The sequence below is a fragment of the Suricata suricatta genome, chromosome 4, assembly GCF_006229205.1.
Source record: "Suricata suricatta isolate VVHF042 chromosome 4, meerkat_22Aug2017_6uvM2_HiC, whole genome shotgun sequence".
Lineage (NCBI taxonomy): Eukaryota > Metazoa > Chordata > Mammalia > Carnivora > Herpestidae > Suricata > Suricata suricatta.
The window spans coordinates 112964181-112979639 of record NC_043703.1 but is presented as its reverse complement, the minus strand read 5'-3'; the positions used below and the strand labels follow the sequence as shown (position 1 = coordinate 112979639).

The 15459-nt window shown below is 44.4% G+C and overlaps 1 protein-coding gene across 1 annotated transcript in view; it reads right to left on the bottom strand.

The window, feature by feature from the left end:
- ANTXR1 (ANTXR cell adhesion molecule 1) overlaps positions 1 to 15459 on the bottom strand; it is a 214576-nt gene that overhangs the window by 23487 nt on the left and 175630 nt on the right. The window lies entirely within an intron of this gene.

Genomic DNA, 15459 nt, shown 5'->3' with positions numbered 1-15459 from the left:
ATTGATCCACTGGCAGTCTCTCTTGGATGGGCTGACCTGGAATTAGAACTGAGACTCCACTGAATGCCTTTTACTTTACTTATAGGTCCTCCTTTTACTCTCACATTAAAAGTTGAATTATGAGGGGTGCCTGGGTGGCTCAGTCTGTTAAATGTCTGACTCTTGGTTTTGGCTCAGGTCATGATCTCATAGTTTGTGGGTTCAAGCCCCACATCAGGCTCTATGCTGACAGTGTGGAGCCTGCTTGGGATTCTCTTTCCCCTTTCTCTCTGCCCCTCTCCTGCTTGTTCTGTCTCTCTCAAAATAAATAAATAAACTTAAAAAAATTTAAAAGTTGAATTATGATATAGGAACAAGATGGGGCTTTATCTAGAGAATTTAAAAGAAATAATCTTTCATTAGGTACAGGGGCTGATAAAACTCCCAGACTCTGATATCTCCTAATATGAGATTTTACTGTGCTATAGATGCATGAAATTATATGGATACTTTTGGAAAGGTACCTTAAGTAGGTCTCAATGGGAGATGACTATTTAATGGGAAAGTGTCCACTGCCTTCTTATAGCTTTTGGTCAACAAGCAGTTGTTATAAATGTGTGGTGTTATTTAAAAGCTCCACACCGTGCCACTCCTGTGGCATTCCAACCATCTCCTATATTCCTTGAAAGATGTTTTATTTGATAGATTTAATGAATCTTCATTTTGTTATGATGGTTCATATAAGCTGTATTCTCAGGATGTATCAAATGAAGTCACCCTTTGCCTTTGAGGTAAAGATGATCTCTTTAAGAGATTTGATACAGAGGAGAGGAATCATCGGAGTGTAGGGACCTCCAGGGGTCCCCTGTTCCATCTTTCAGTTTTATAGTTAGCTAGGATTGTCCCCTTACAGTCTCTGCTCACAGAGAAGACAATGGACCCTGGCCTCACCTTCCATCAGAGGAGAGTCACATGCTTGCTATACAAATTCATGCTAAGCAGTACATTCAATGGAAGTTGAAGCATGTTGAAAAGTTGTTTTAAAGAAATAAAGAACAAGAAACACAGACTTGCTTTAAGAGCAATTATTATAATTTATAAATGCTATATAATTCAAAGAGGCCTTTTCTGTTACATACACAAGCTGTAATTTTCCTAGTGTCTCAGACCTAGAGATTTCAGACCCAGCAACTTGTTGCTCCATCAACGACATATGGGAAAAGTCTTCCTCAGTTATCTGCTAACCTACAGTGAGACATTTCTCATCATTCCAGGCACCAGTGGTAACACTTGGTGGATGAAGAAACCCAGTCTGAGGGAGCCACACTACAGCGGCAACTGCTGAATTTCGCCCCAGAAAAGCAAAGTCTAGCATGGCCTTGTGGCCGGCTACCTCAGTAGCTCCTCATGAGGAGAAGGCGGCAGGAATCATCACTCTCTTACGAGGCTGGAAAAACTGAGCTACAAAGAGGAAGCTTAGGGCACGGGTCCAAGGTTTCTTTGCAGCCATGAGACTGCCTTGGCTCCCTCTATAGACATTTCTTTGCCTTTTCAATATGTGGGACCATCAACAACATAAATGTTAACCAAAACAGACTTCAAGTGAGTTGGCCTCTCGTTTCTTAAATCATGGCTCTAATGCTGAGAATTTAATAAGATACAAAAAAGGTAGCCTGTATGGTTTGGGATAGTTTGTCTCCATGAAAAATTTCCTTACAGAGTACTACTTTGGTTTTTAATAGCTAAAAGCCTGTTCAAAAAATACACAGGGTGGATTGCTTTTGGACAGCCTCCTGATGGTGGAGGTGGCTGTGGCCAAGTTCAGCTGCTGTCTCAGATGGACAACAGGGTGCAAGGGCACTTTCTGCCACATGTACTGATGACTCCTGGCGGTGAGAGCACCCTGATGCTGGGGAGAGCGGAGTCAGGATGCTGCAGAGAACTGGACAAGCTGGAACCAGAGGTTGGATTAAACAAGACCAGTCTTTATTTAGGATTAAAAGCCAGGTCTACCACTTAGGTAAAGAAAATCAATACTGTTATGGAGGACTCCCAGTCCAGTCCCAGGCAGGGGGAAGAAGATTTGGGAGTTTCAGGCTGTCTGGCCAACATGAGTCTGTTGTGTGACCTCCCAAGGAAAGCCAATGGATGTTCAGGCTATGTTGGGAGATATGCGCCCATCCCTCAGCCAACCAGCCGTCTTTATTTTGCTCTGCAGTGATGAGATCACACCTGCTGGGAAACTGGGGGTACCTCAGTCAAGAAGGCAAGTCCTCAGTTTGGACAAATTGAGAAGCCTCCCAGGGGAGCTACTTGATCGTAAGCATCACGTGGTCTCCTTGTTAAAAACACAAATGCCAAAACCCAACCCTAGAGCTACTGCATCAGGATCACCAAGGGGATCTGTCACTTCAATATGCTCCGAAAGTACTTATAATTAGAAAGTTTTGTAATACATGAAGATCATGAAATTTTTTAAGCAGATAGCACAGTATCTGGCTCATGGTAAAGGATTCAGTTATTAGCAATATAGAAAAGGTGAATGAATAAAAGAACAAGATTTACTCTGCCACTTGGTTAAGGGAGAATAACTGATACCCTAATTTTCCTCCGTGGTGTGTGTGCTTTGTGGTGTGTATGTGTATGTTTGTATTTCTCTTGCTGGTGGACACTGGGGTGTTAGCTAGGCTGAAGTCCTTAAGTCAAAGAGATGAGCCCTTCTTTTGGAGAATGTCTGGTAGGTAGTTGGAAGACATACATATACACAGAGAAGTTTTCTGTTCATAGCAGGGGCCCACAGCCCATTGGGCTCACGCATGCTCTCACCACACCTCAAATCTCATAGTAGGGCTACCACCACCCTGGTAGAAGGAACTGGAGGACTTCTCAGTAGGAGGCAGGCTCTGGGAAAAGTGGCCCATCCATATGGATGAGGAAGTTGAGGACTTGGGCCTCACTGGTTTAATTATTTTAAGGATTAATTAAGTTCATGAAATAAAAACATAAACTTTGTACATTACAGCCATTAGCAAAACTAAGAATGGGTTTCTGATGTCAAAATAGGGCAGCTGTTAAGGCTCCAGGCTTGTTTTAATTGGACCTGGGCCTTTTAGACCAAGCTCTCTAGCCTTTGGGACCATTTATTTCCCTTGTGCCTTGAGAGCCCCCTTCTCAGTGAGGTGGTGAGTCTGGGTGGGGCAGGGCCCTGCTTTTCTACTAGCCTTTCGCAGCTGCCAGCTGCTCCCTGCTGGGCTTCCCCTGTTAGTGCTGGGCTCCTGGCTGTTGTGGTTTTGTTCCTGTTGTGATTTCTGACTCCTGAGAAAGCTGGTCAAAGTCAAGGCTGGAAGTAGTAGAGCTCCAGTCTCCCCCCGGCGGTCTGGAATAGGAGGAGCTTTATGAAAAAGGGACCTGACGGGCACTCTTGCCCTTCAGAGGATCTTCCCCCACCACTGCTGCTCTTACCTTTTGCTCGTCATCTTCATGGTGACCCATGAAGAGAGCTGCTTCTCCTGGGTTTTCCATGACTATGGAGCACTGAATTGATGAATTTTTAGACTCACAAACACAATGGAATCTCCCTTACTGACTTATCCTCAGTATGAAAATACAAATGGAATACCTAACCCTCTTATTTTTTTCAGAACTGAAAATGAAATTTAAAATTCCCAGCTGTCATCTACTACTATATCCTTTATTTAGTTCACGTACTTTTAAAATAAATGGGCTTTAGAGACAGACCCAGAACTTCTAAAATCCACTCTAGCTGAATCCTGCCAACTTAATTGTAATCAACAAAGTCACAGAGCATGTCTCTTCTGCAGTTTTCCCATGAAGGCTGGGAGTGTGGCCTGTGGTAGCTTTTGCCTTTTGGGTTGACGGGGCCTCCACCCTGTTCCTCTGTGTCTCCTTAGGAGTGCTCAAAGACACTGAATCCCTTGTACTGAGTTATCTGGGTGTTTAAGAGCTACCTGAAGAACTTGCCCTTGAACTAACCCATGTGCCCTTCTGAACAGCAGCTCCAGGAACCAGCCTGGGGACAGTCTTTGAGGAGTTCTGTCTGACACAAGTACAGTAAACTCACAACCATGTCATTAAAAGGGGGCAGACATTTTTCGTCATTTGTTCTCTATGAGACTCCAAGCTCATAGGGAAGAGGGTCTTTTCTGTAGATTTACTAGTGTGTAGAAAAATACATAGCTTGTGTACCCGTAAATATGCCCCTCCCACATGAACCCTCCTTCTGGCCTGGGCCTTGCCTGGTCTCCATCCCTGACCTATAATAGGACATTTTCTTATAGCAACAATAATGCTTTGTGCTAACCACTGTGCTAAGCACTCCATGTACAATATTGCGGTCAATCCTCCATCCTTCTCATGCACTATTTTGCGGGGTCAGAGAGAGAGGGTAATTAGCCAAAATGGCACCATACATGATAGAGCTAGATTTCAAAGCTAGTGTGCTTCCTGGTGAAATCTCTTCTTATGCTGAGCAATCCTGAGCTGATACAGAAACAATTACATTAAACTGAACTCCCCATGCTTGATATTGTAGTCTCATTACATGAAGAGGGACAAAGGAACCATTTCTGTGACCTGGACATGGGCCAGCAGCAGGGATGGGAGGCCCTGAGGCCCTGAGCATTTCTGGTGGGAATTGCTGACTGGTGAGGGTAACATCAGAACTTGGCAGGAAGCTAGAGTGGATTATTGCACAGATGGATTCTAAGTTCCAAAGACAGGAAACAGTGGTCATCCCTATGAGCAAAGGTTTGCAGAGAGTGAATTGTGCCAAACCTCATTTATTTTTGCAAGTCCTACTAGATTTGTAGATGGGGGCTGACAGATGGAGTTTATCTGCATTTCAGCAAATCATTTCACATGATGTCTCATAGCACATTTAGAGAAAAGATGGACAGATGTGTGTTGGATGTTTAGTTGCAATTGAGATGGCTCCAAGAAGGTTCAGAGTGTTGGTTAATGTAGCAGTGGGCATTTGTTCCAAGGGCCAAACACAGGGTCAAGGGTATAGCAAGTACTTAGTAAATATTTGTTGGTTTTATTGAACACCCAGGAGGTCATCAGTGGCCCTGTGAAAGGGCTCTTTCTTTGATTTAGCAAACATTTACAGAATAGATGAGGAGTTTGGGAACTTGAGGGAACAGCAGGTCTGATTCTTGATTCTTGACAAAGAGAAAGAGAAGTTGGGTCTAGTACTGTCTTTCTTTTTTTTGGCCTCTGATGCCTGACCTCACAGTCACGGTCATGATCCAGGATGAGCACAGGTCTTGTACCATGTGAGGACACACTGAGTTTCATGAACACTTAGGTATTTTAAGGGAAGGTACCAAGACCTGTGGGAAAATTGCATGTGTGTGTTTGGTTTCCTGCACACTGCCCATCTAGAACCAGATCATCTCTCTTATCTTCTTTTCATACTGGGGTCTGGTAAGATTTCACTTAAAGAAAGTTCTTTTTTTCGGCTCAAAAATGCCTGAAAACTGCAGACTCTGAGGATATTTAAGATTCCTTTTAGGTCTAAAAATTAAGTGGTCTTTTTTTTTTTTTTTTCAATTTTTGCAGTTTTTTTTTTTTTTTTTTTTTTTTTTTAAGACAGAGAAACAGAGACAGCACAAGTAGAAGAGGGACAGGCTCTGAGCTGTCAGCACAGAGCCCATGAACCACGAGATCATGACCTGAGCTGAAGTAGTATGCTTAACCAACTGAGCCACCCAGGCGTGCTCACCCACCTCCATTAAGTGGTTTTTAAAAATTATACTATAAGAAGAGGGAGTGCTAAAGGCAATCTCCAAAAAAATATTGGCTTTTTTTCCCATTTGCTTTTTACCTCCTAGTGCTCAGTCTCCCTGGCAAATCTCTAAAGGTGTACCCATCTCTAGGCCAGCATCTCCTCTCTTGGGAGTGCTCCCTCCTACCACCCTCTCAGGTCCCCCACAACTAGGTTCATGGAAGCTCCTTGTAGCAAATTAAGTGTAAATGACCGATGGCTTCCGTTTAGCCCCTATGTTGTTAAAGAAGATGTGGATGGCAGAGAGGATCTCTGACGGACAGAGTTTAAGCCATGTGGCCATGTGAAGAATTTGAGGAAGGGACAGAGAGATGCTTTGGGTCAGCCAGTGGAGCCTGCATGGATCTTGCTTAGAGAAATATGGGCTTTCACTGGGTTTGTTAGTTCATTCAAGACTAGTTTTTAAATCATCTACTGTTGGCCAGCACTCTACTAAACACTGGGGATAAAAATTGAGTAAAAATCATTGCAGTCCCCATGCTCCTAAAGCTTACAGTCTGGGGGGGAGGCAGCCAACTTGGCTTAAAAATTAATTTATTAATTCAACCATTATTCATTAAGTGCCTATTACATAGCAGCAAATCAACCAGATGAAGTTCATGCCCCCATGGGGCTTATCTTTAAATGAGCACATAATTAAAATCTGACATAAGTGTCTAATGAACGTTAAAATGGAAGTTTTGACTAGGCTTTAAGGTGCAAACAATCCTGATGAGGAACCTAATCACCCAAAGCAGATTTCCAAGGCAACATCTGTCAACTGGCCCCATGATGCTTGGACCCCTCAGCCAGAGGAAAGATATTAAAAGGGGTCAGGGTGGGGAGGATTCGTAGAGAGCTGCCCCTGCGCTGTGAGTCCCCAGCAGCCGCCACCCCCCCACCCCCATACCAGGTAAAGGGGCTTGGGGAGGGCAGGCCTCCATGGGCTTCCCCTCCAGCCCAGGGAGATGAATGAGGCTGAGCCCAGAGTGAACACAGAGATCTCTTCTTGGATCCTGTCCAAAGCCATTGAGTAGGATAGAGGGGCTTTAGCAGCATGAAAATAGAGGTGACAGCCAGATGCAGAGGTTGGGGAAGCAGCCACAAGCAAACATTGGGAATAAAGAGACCTGTGCCCATGTCAAGGAAACTGCAGCAGACAGGTTCCAGAAGGAAGCTGCAAAGAACACCCCGCAGGAGGAACAAGTCAACATTAAACCTGTGCTGGGCCCACAGAGCACCAAGCCAGCTTGATGGTCCCAGTTTAAGGAGCGGCTACTTCCCCCTACCTCTGCTCACCTGTTCCCGCCAAGGAGATGTCAGAAAGTGGCCAAGAAGCTGGGGTGGGGGCTGGGAGGAGAAGAGCAAAGCGGAGAAACAGAGAGGTACCCATAGGCTTCCTTTTCAATGGGAGCCCAGCCCAGCTTGGGGAGGAGGGTCAATTTAATGCTAAGTCAGGTTTGAGGCCGTGATTAATCTCAGACTGGACTTTCTAACTACTGAATTTAGAATGTGTTTTTGATTGTGGACCTGCCTGAAACCTAAGTGGGCTGAACTGTTATGGTGCCTGCCAAGTTTGTATCTGATGGTTGGAGAAAAATCTCTCTGTGAATAAAGTATACAAGCAAATACAAAGGAAAGTTTTATTTTGATCATGTTACAAGTCTTCTTGTTCCACATACCAAAGTGGCAGGGCTCAAGAGAGAATCACAGTTATGTGGTGGTGGTAACAAGGAACTAATCTAACCCACAGGGTGGGGGGTGGCTTGCTTTCCTTGAACCTGAGGACTCCAGCGTCCTTTTTCCTTCTTCCTCCTCATGGCACAGAAATGCTCTCTGGGACTAGGCTCTCACAGACACTCAGTTCCTCACACACATTCAACTTTTTTTCTCCTTCATGGCTGGCTGTGAGTTAGTGTGGAGACTGCTCTCGCGCTGGCCTCAATCCTGCCCTAGTACAGCCCCGCCTGAATGTGGGTCCTCTGGGGACCGGCGGAGGAAACAGAGGAGCTGGGCCGACCACTCTCCCATGCCTCGCACTGGCCCACTATGTTTGGGGTTCAGTGCCCCCGCCCACGTCCCATGGCTGCTGGCACTTGGGCCATGGTCATCTGCTCACAACTTGTAAAAGTCAGAGGAAATGTTGACTGGAACCCAGGCTTCTTGGCATTCAGGCTCTTTCCACAAACCACATTTGGGAGACTGATTTAGGTGTTGCCTTGACACTCTGAAATGGAATTTATGCACAAGCATAAAAGAAATACATCTGGGCATTTAACAGAGTGTTGGAGACGGGGTCTGGTAAACCCGCCAAGCTATGCTTCCATAGGATGAGCTTTTCCAGGGTGGAACCCTGGCAAGGCCCCTGGCCTTTGCAGAAGGTAACTAAGTCAATGGAAATGGACAGACAACCTACAAAGAATGGGCTTTTTTTGGAAGCTGTCCATTTAACCTTATTTACAACACATGGCATTGTGTTTGGCATTTTCTAAGTGTACAGGGGTAAAGAAGAGAATGTCTGGTTTAGGAAAGCAGGTTTGTTAAACGAGTGGCCATTTGTGTGAATTAGAAGCTCGAAGCAGATGGGGGAATGTTTCTTAGGTCTCCATCTCTGGCAGGTGGCCATTTGGCCAAGAGAGAGATCACAGACTCTTCAGCCATGGGAGGCAGAGCTTAAAACAGCCTATGTAGTGAGTGTGCTGGTCTACAAATTCAAAGATTAAGCCCCAGTTCAAGCTGCTCTGTGGTTTTAGGCTCTCCTGTGTAAAAGGAAGTCACTGGCTTTAGCAGAAACAATAGCTTCAGGATTATGTAATTTTTGCTTTGAAGGTTATTTGGTTGACTATTTAGTACTAAATGTGTATTGTATACTGTATTATGTTGTTTTCACAAACAGATACATAGATTGTTTTCTTAATAGTGCATTTATATAAGGTGTTGTTATTATTATTATTATTATTATTATTATTATTATTGAACACAGGTTAAGTTAGGAGACCACAGTGGGGGTCATTCTCAGATACAACACCTCTGGTTAGGGCTGATGCCCTGTGATTGGGGCCTGGGGCCAGATCCATGCCCCTGGGTCAGAGAAGAGAACGTTATGGGTCTTCTTTTCCATGAAGTAGTCCCTTCCACCTGCACTCACTGGTCTAATGTCCTATGGAATGCTCTTTCACTTTGTCACCTCTGTGTTCTTCTTCTATTCCTTCTACTGGTCCTCTTCCTCCCTGACCTCTTTCCTTGTGCTTCTCCTCTTCCTCTAGCTCCTTCCTGCTTCTCTTCTTCTTTAATACCTACCATGTGCAAGGTACTAGAGATAGAAAGAGGTGGAAACCAGCTATGAAATTCTAGACCTATGGGACATGAAGCAATTGATGGGGTTCACAGGCAAGAGGCATCCCCATATCCTGGAAGGGGCCAGTGAAGCTTTTTAGAGGAGACAGGACTTGAGTTGAGTTACAAAGAAAGGAGAGGAAGGGCCAGGATAATTTGGGCCAGTGCACAGCCCTGGGGAAGCTCTTGAGGTGGAGATACATAGGGCATGTCAGCTGAAACAGTGCCTCAGAGGGCAGTTTGCTTTGTCAGGACTTATGGAGGAGGCAGGGTCTGACTGTGGAGGGTGATGGACGAAATTCTGATTAGCTCAGTATTTCCCAGAGTGCGTTCCGAAGGGCGTAAGTCCCAAGTGATATACTATGAAAACAGATCAATCATTCATAAGCTTGGAAAATCCTGCATGATAGTAATGTACATTGGCTTGTTAAATGTCCTACAGAGGAAAATAACCCTGTTTAACATTGTTAGGTGCAGCATTTCCCAAATTTATTTGATACTATGTGCCGTCGTGGAATAAGCATTCAGCAAAAACACACCTTGTGTGGGCAGAGGGTGGACGCCAGTGAAGGTTTCCGAGGGAGTAGGAAGCTCATTGCTGTGAAGGAATAAAAACTCCCTCTCATCTGAGAGGTGGGCGTGGAGTGTATGCAGATGTGCCAGACACCTGCTACTGCATGGTTGACCCCCCTCCGTTTTCCTGGGAAGAGACTGTGTTGTGTAGGTGAAGAAGGGCGAGTTTTCATTCCTTACCACTGAGACCATTTATTGCCCTAGGGTATTAATCAAAACTCAATGCACAAGCCAAGAAAATGTTTTCACTGGCTTGAGGAGTTGCGTATACATATGCACGCACATGTAAACTTGCTGACTGACCATTCTTTGGGATCGCATATCCTTCCTGCTTTTCCTTGTTTAGCCAAAGCCTGAGCATCCTTTAAGGAAAAGCTTAGGTCATATCTCTTCTCTACAGTCTTTTCGGACTGATCCTGGCCTCCGGCTTGCCCTTTCCACCCACAGTCTCATTCTTCTCCATCTTACTATCAGCAGCCGACAAATAATCACTTTATGATATATCACCTGGTTCTTAAATACAGTTTCCCTTCCCCTTCCTCTCCGTCCCCAACTCAGCAGTGCCTACCCTGTACTGTACCTTTGCTGCTGACTGGCATACATGAGATTACCCTCCTCTGCTTTCCAGCCTACCAGTGGGAGCAGGGCAAGTGAATGTGCAAGGGATTCGCTCTCCTGCTTGCCTCAAAATGAGATAGAAAGGACAGAATCACTTCTCTTTATTTCCACTGAAGTGGTTCTGGAATACAGCAAGTCCTTGTTATTCATCAGGGATGTGTTTCTAAAGGTTAATATAAACAATGAAGAGGCTAACAGAGAGGCAAAACAGTGAATTAACATAGCAAAAAAAAAGGGGGGGGTGGTGATGGACAATCGCAATCTGCTGGAGTTTCATTCTACTTTCAGGCATTACTGAGAGGCCACTACTGGGAGAATAGGGATTAGATTTCTCAGAGCAGAGCCCGTTAGGAAGAGAGCCTCAGGAGGTTGGGCAGTGCAGGACCACTGGATGGACCATGGGATCAAAAGAAAGATAAAGTATCCATCAACCAATCTTTTCATCTGTATCTCCACCATACTTCTAGAATCCATCCACTCCTGGTCACTTCCACTCTGTCTTCACTAGGGCACCATTGCCGCCTCTCACCCAGGACTGTTGTAACAACCTCCTCACTGGTCTCCTGGCTTCCATTCTGGTCTCCCTACCACTGAGTCTTCCCACAGCATCATGGGCAGTCTTCGTAGAATATGAGTTAGATCATGTCCCTCCTCTGCTAATCCTCCACTCCATGAAGCCTTCATGATACACCCAGAGTACAATCCAAATGCCTTTCCTTGGTTTGCAAGCCCTGTCTGCCATGGCCCCTGCCTCCTCCTTTGGCCTTCCTGCCCATCCGTCTCCCACTACACTTGACTGGCACTAGCCTCAGACTTTCTCCAATGTGCCATGCTCTCTCTGACCTTGCAGGCTTTGTACTAGTTGTTTGTCCTCTGATCTTGACGTGATCAGTTCCTTCTTGTCATTCAGACCTCACCTTCAATGTCAACCTCTCCAAAGACATGGCTTTTCTGACCATTTAGGCAAGATACTCATTCTCCTTTTATCCTGCCATCCTCTAGTAGTGTCACCTTTTCTGTAATTTCACTTTCCACGGTTTCAGTCCCTCCACCCTCACCCCACCATCAATCACTGCTCCAAAAGCAGACCTTCTGATGTACTGTCAGAAGGTCCGTAGTAGCCTAGCACTACGTCACAATGCCTGTGTCATTCACTTCCCTTCACCTCATCACGTAGGCATTTTATCCTCTTAACGTCATCACGAGAAGGGTGTTTTGAGAGAGAGAAAGAGACCAGTCACATAACTTCTATTACAATATATTGTTATAATTGTTTTATTTTATTGTTATTTATCTTTCATTGTGCTTAATTTAGAAATTAAGCTTTATCATAGGTATGTAAGGATAAGAAAAAGCACAGTATGTATAGAGTGTATATAAAGGACTCTTTTTGGTTTTAGGCCCCTATTGGGGGTCTTGAGACATATCCCCTGGGGTTAAGGTGGGGAGACAAGTATAATTTAGTTCTTTTTTTTTTAAATGTTTTATTTGTTCATGAGAGAGAGACAGAGAGAGAGAGAGAGAGAGAGAGAGACAGAGAGAGAGACAGAGAGAGACAGAGACAGAGACAGACAGAGACAGAGCATGAGTGAGGGAGGGGTAGACCGAAAGAGGGACATAGGATCCGAAGCAGGCTCCAGGCTCTGAGCTGTCAGCACAGACCCCGATGTGGGGCTCAAACTCACAAGCTGTGAGATCATGACCTGAGCTGAACTCAGATGCTTAACTGACTGAGCCACCCAGAAGCGCCTGTAATTTAGTTCTCAATAGAGCACTGGGATGCTGAGAATCTCAGAGTGTAAATGCCATGAAAGGACCATGGAACCCCTCCCCCACCTGGTTCACCAGGGCTTAGAATGACAAATAAACCCATGTGGAATGAATAAATGCTAGTTTTCTCATTTATCAGTTGTAGAGCCTCAGCTCTTGAGTCCTCTGTAAAGAGAATTTCCTCATCTGTAAAATGGGAATGAGAACACCTACATCAAAGGGTTATTGGAGAAAGTACATTAAAGCATACTGCAAATTATGGGAAGTCCTAGTTATCATTGCTCAAGTTGAGTCAGTTTCCTTTTTGGTAAAATGGGGATAATATTTGCTTTCTAGGAATTTCTCAAAGCTAGAGAAGATAATCCCATAAACATACACATACTTAGAACAGAGTTTTAAATGCTGCAGACCTTTTCTTCCCTGTGATGATAGTGGAGAAAAGAGGCAGTAGCGAGGCCTCCTTAAATGCTTGTTTGCATCAAACAAAACCCTAACATGCTGGTTTGGAGCATGCAAGACTTCTGGCTAAGAACGTGAAGTTTGGGACAGGAACTGGCCCAGAAAGGCAAAGTCACAGCTGACCTAGTAGAAAACCAGAAAAGGCAGGCAGATGCTCATAATTTCTGAAAATTTCACTGTGTCCACAAAATACAAGTGGTTGAACTCAAGGCCTCGCTGAAGTCATGTCACCCCCTCTTTATAAGTGTTTTCCAGACCAGGCCTCTAGACCAGTGCTGTCCACCAGAAACAGAGTGTGCCCCACATGGGTAATTTTCAGTGTTCTCATAGCCCCATTTGTGAAAAGTGAAAAGAAACAGGTGAAGTTAATTTTAATTATATAGCCTATTTAATTAACCCACTATGTCTAGAAGGCTATCATTTCAACATGTAATCAATATAAAAACTACTGAAAAGATATTTTGTACTCTTTTATCTTCTGATCTCCAAGGACTTTTAAAGGCATGTAAAACTATATTTGAAACTGCATCTATCTTTCTATCATCTGTGTATCTATCTATCTTCTGGAAGTGACAGTTGGGAAGATTACTCATTTAAAATCAAATTGTGTGTCTCTCCTCTAAATCTAGTGTGTCTGATGAAGATTTATGAGAAGCTGTGTTTCTTCAGGGAGGGACAGTTTGTTCCATGGTTTGCAAAGCCATTAAAAAAAAAGTCAACTTGGAAATGGATTAGAACTAAACATGTCATCAATGGAATGGGCTGGAGAGAGCAGGAACATTGTTACAGAATAAAATTATCCAAGGGTTATTGTTCTCCTTTGACACAGAAGTCTATTATTAATCATGTTGGACTGTTTAGATATGGATTGTGTGAGTTTTATAAAGGATAGGCAACAAAGCCTGGCCATGGATGATCTTCTGAAAGGGAGACGATTCATCCCAGCCTTAGAGTCTATAGCAAGCTGAAAGCACAGCTGTACTGCTGGATGAGACTAGAATTTTCACGTGGGCAGGTTAAGCCTTTCAGAAGCCTCTATCCACATTGCTTGAGTGGCCTGGTGTGGACTGCAGCCATGTGGGTTGTTTGCTTGATGCTAATTACCTGGAAGGTCCAGTTTTGTCGAGAGATTCTGCTCTGATCCGTTTGCAAACATATCTGCAATGTTAGGCCACCAACAGAGGATCTAGTGTAGAACAAGGTAGTGCTGCTGATGGGCTGCAGTGGGGACCACAGGCTCTGGGGAGTTCCCATGGAATTAGTCTTCATTTAGCGGGAGGCTTACTATTTACAAGCAAAGAAGGTGCCCTCAGTTCTGCAGGTGCCTTGGCCATCTCTGGAGAACCACACAGCACCCCTTGGTCTGTAGACACGGGGGTGGGGTGGGCATTGAGGCAGTGGCTTTGTAGATTCTGGTAAGCTTTTTGTTCCTCTCCTGTCTGGGGCTTCACACATGCTGTTCCTCCCAACCAGAGGTCCTTTCCCTTTCTTCACTGGGAAAGCTTATTCTTTAGGTCACAGTCAAATGGCCTCTGCTTTTGTAAGTCTTCTCTGATCCCCTAGTTTGGATTACCTCTCCCTGCTCTATGCTCCCATGGAATCCCCAAATTTCCCCTTCCATACCGCTTATCACGTAGAATATAACTTAGTCCTTTCTGACAACTCTGTAGTAGAGTATACTATTTCTTTCTACTTCCATGTCTAAGAAACTCCACCATTCTTAGTCAGAACTGCTTTCCTTGCTAGAAAGAAAAAAAAAGGGGTACACTATCTTGTGTAGTAACACGGATGATCCCACAGTGGAATTTTCAGTGGTCTCACTTTTATTACCTGTACCACCAAGGCAAATGGATGTCTGTTATGATGTCCAATTTTCCAGACTCTGTGACATTTAAGAGTTTGCCATTACAAATTACCTTTAGTGAGCAGTAGAGAATATGGAAAAGCTTACTCAAGATTCACTCCCATTTAGAGTTTCTATTCAAGTCAGAGTCCTTGAAAAGTGGGTATTCCAGTGCTTAGGTGCCAGCCTCTAAGGCCATGCTATTCAATGAGGCATCCCAACCCAGATGTTGGGAGGAAACACAAGAAGGCACAGAGGTGCTGCACGCTAGAGGAGTAAGGTTGCCCGGACGAACTCTGCTAGAATCGTGGACTCTGAACATGACTTTGCTCTCAGTGGTATTAGCCAAAAAGAAAAAATGGAAAAACACTAAAATGTTAAGCAAATATCATAAGAACGAATCTGTAAAGTGAGACTAGTAAAGTCAGAGAGTTGTTTTTCTACTAAACGTTTTAAGAAGTCAATGTTATAAATAAATGACAGTGACAAAAAATATGAATAGCAATTGTAATGAAAGCTTAATGTTTTAGTAACTCTAATTAAACTTCATTTTACTGGAAGACGCCCCTAGAAGACAGTGTGAACCTTTGCTTTTCATTAAAAGGCAGAATGTTTGGTTTATGGAAACATCTTTGCCCACTATGAAAAGACAAATGCAGTTGCCTACAACGGGGACATCATAAAAGTTGACAAAGAGCTGTGACCACCTGGGGGTTGCAGAGAGTCACCATCCCTGGGACAAGAAGGCAAAGTGAGACATCCTCAGTGCTATGAGAGAAAGTGGGGGGAAAAGCTATGGTCCAATCACAGCTTGTCCAGGAAAGAAAGTCAGCATTGACTCTAAAATGGCACTGAACTTTGCAGCAGTAGCTGTGGAGACAGAGCAAGGAGGGGCCAGATGGGGATGAGGGGCGAGTCTTTGAGGAAGTGGGGTGGCAGCTGAGTGCTGAGCACCCGAAACATGTGAGCAGACAAGGTGAAGAAGCCAGAGCCAGGAGGTGGGTGGACCTGCTTTCCCCTTCTTCTCTCCAAGGTAATCCTGGGCCTCCTCTTTCTGTTCCTCTCCTACCTGTGGCTTCACACATGCTGTTCCTCC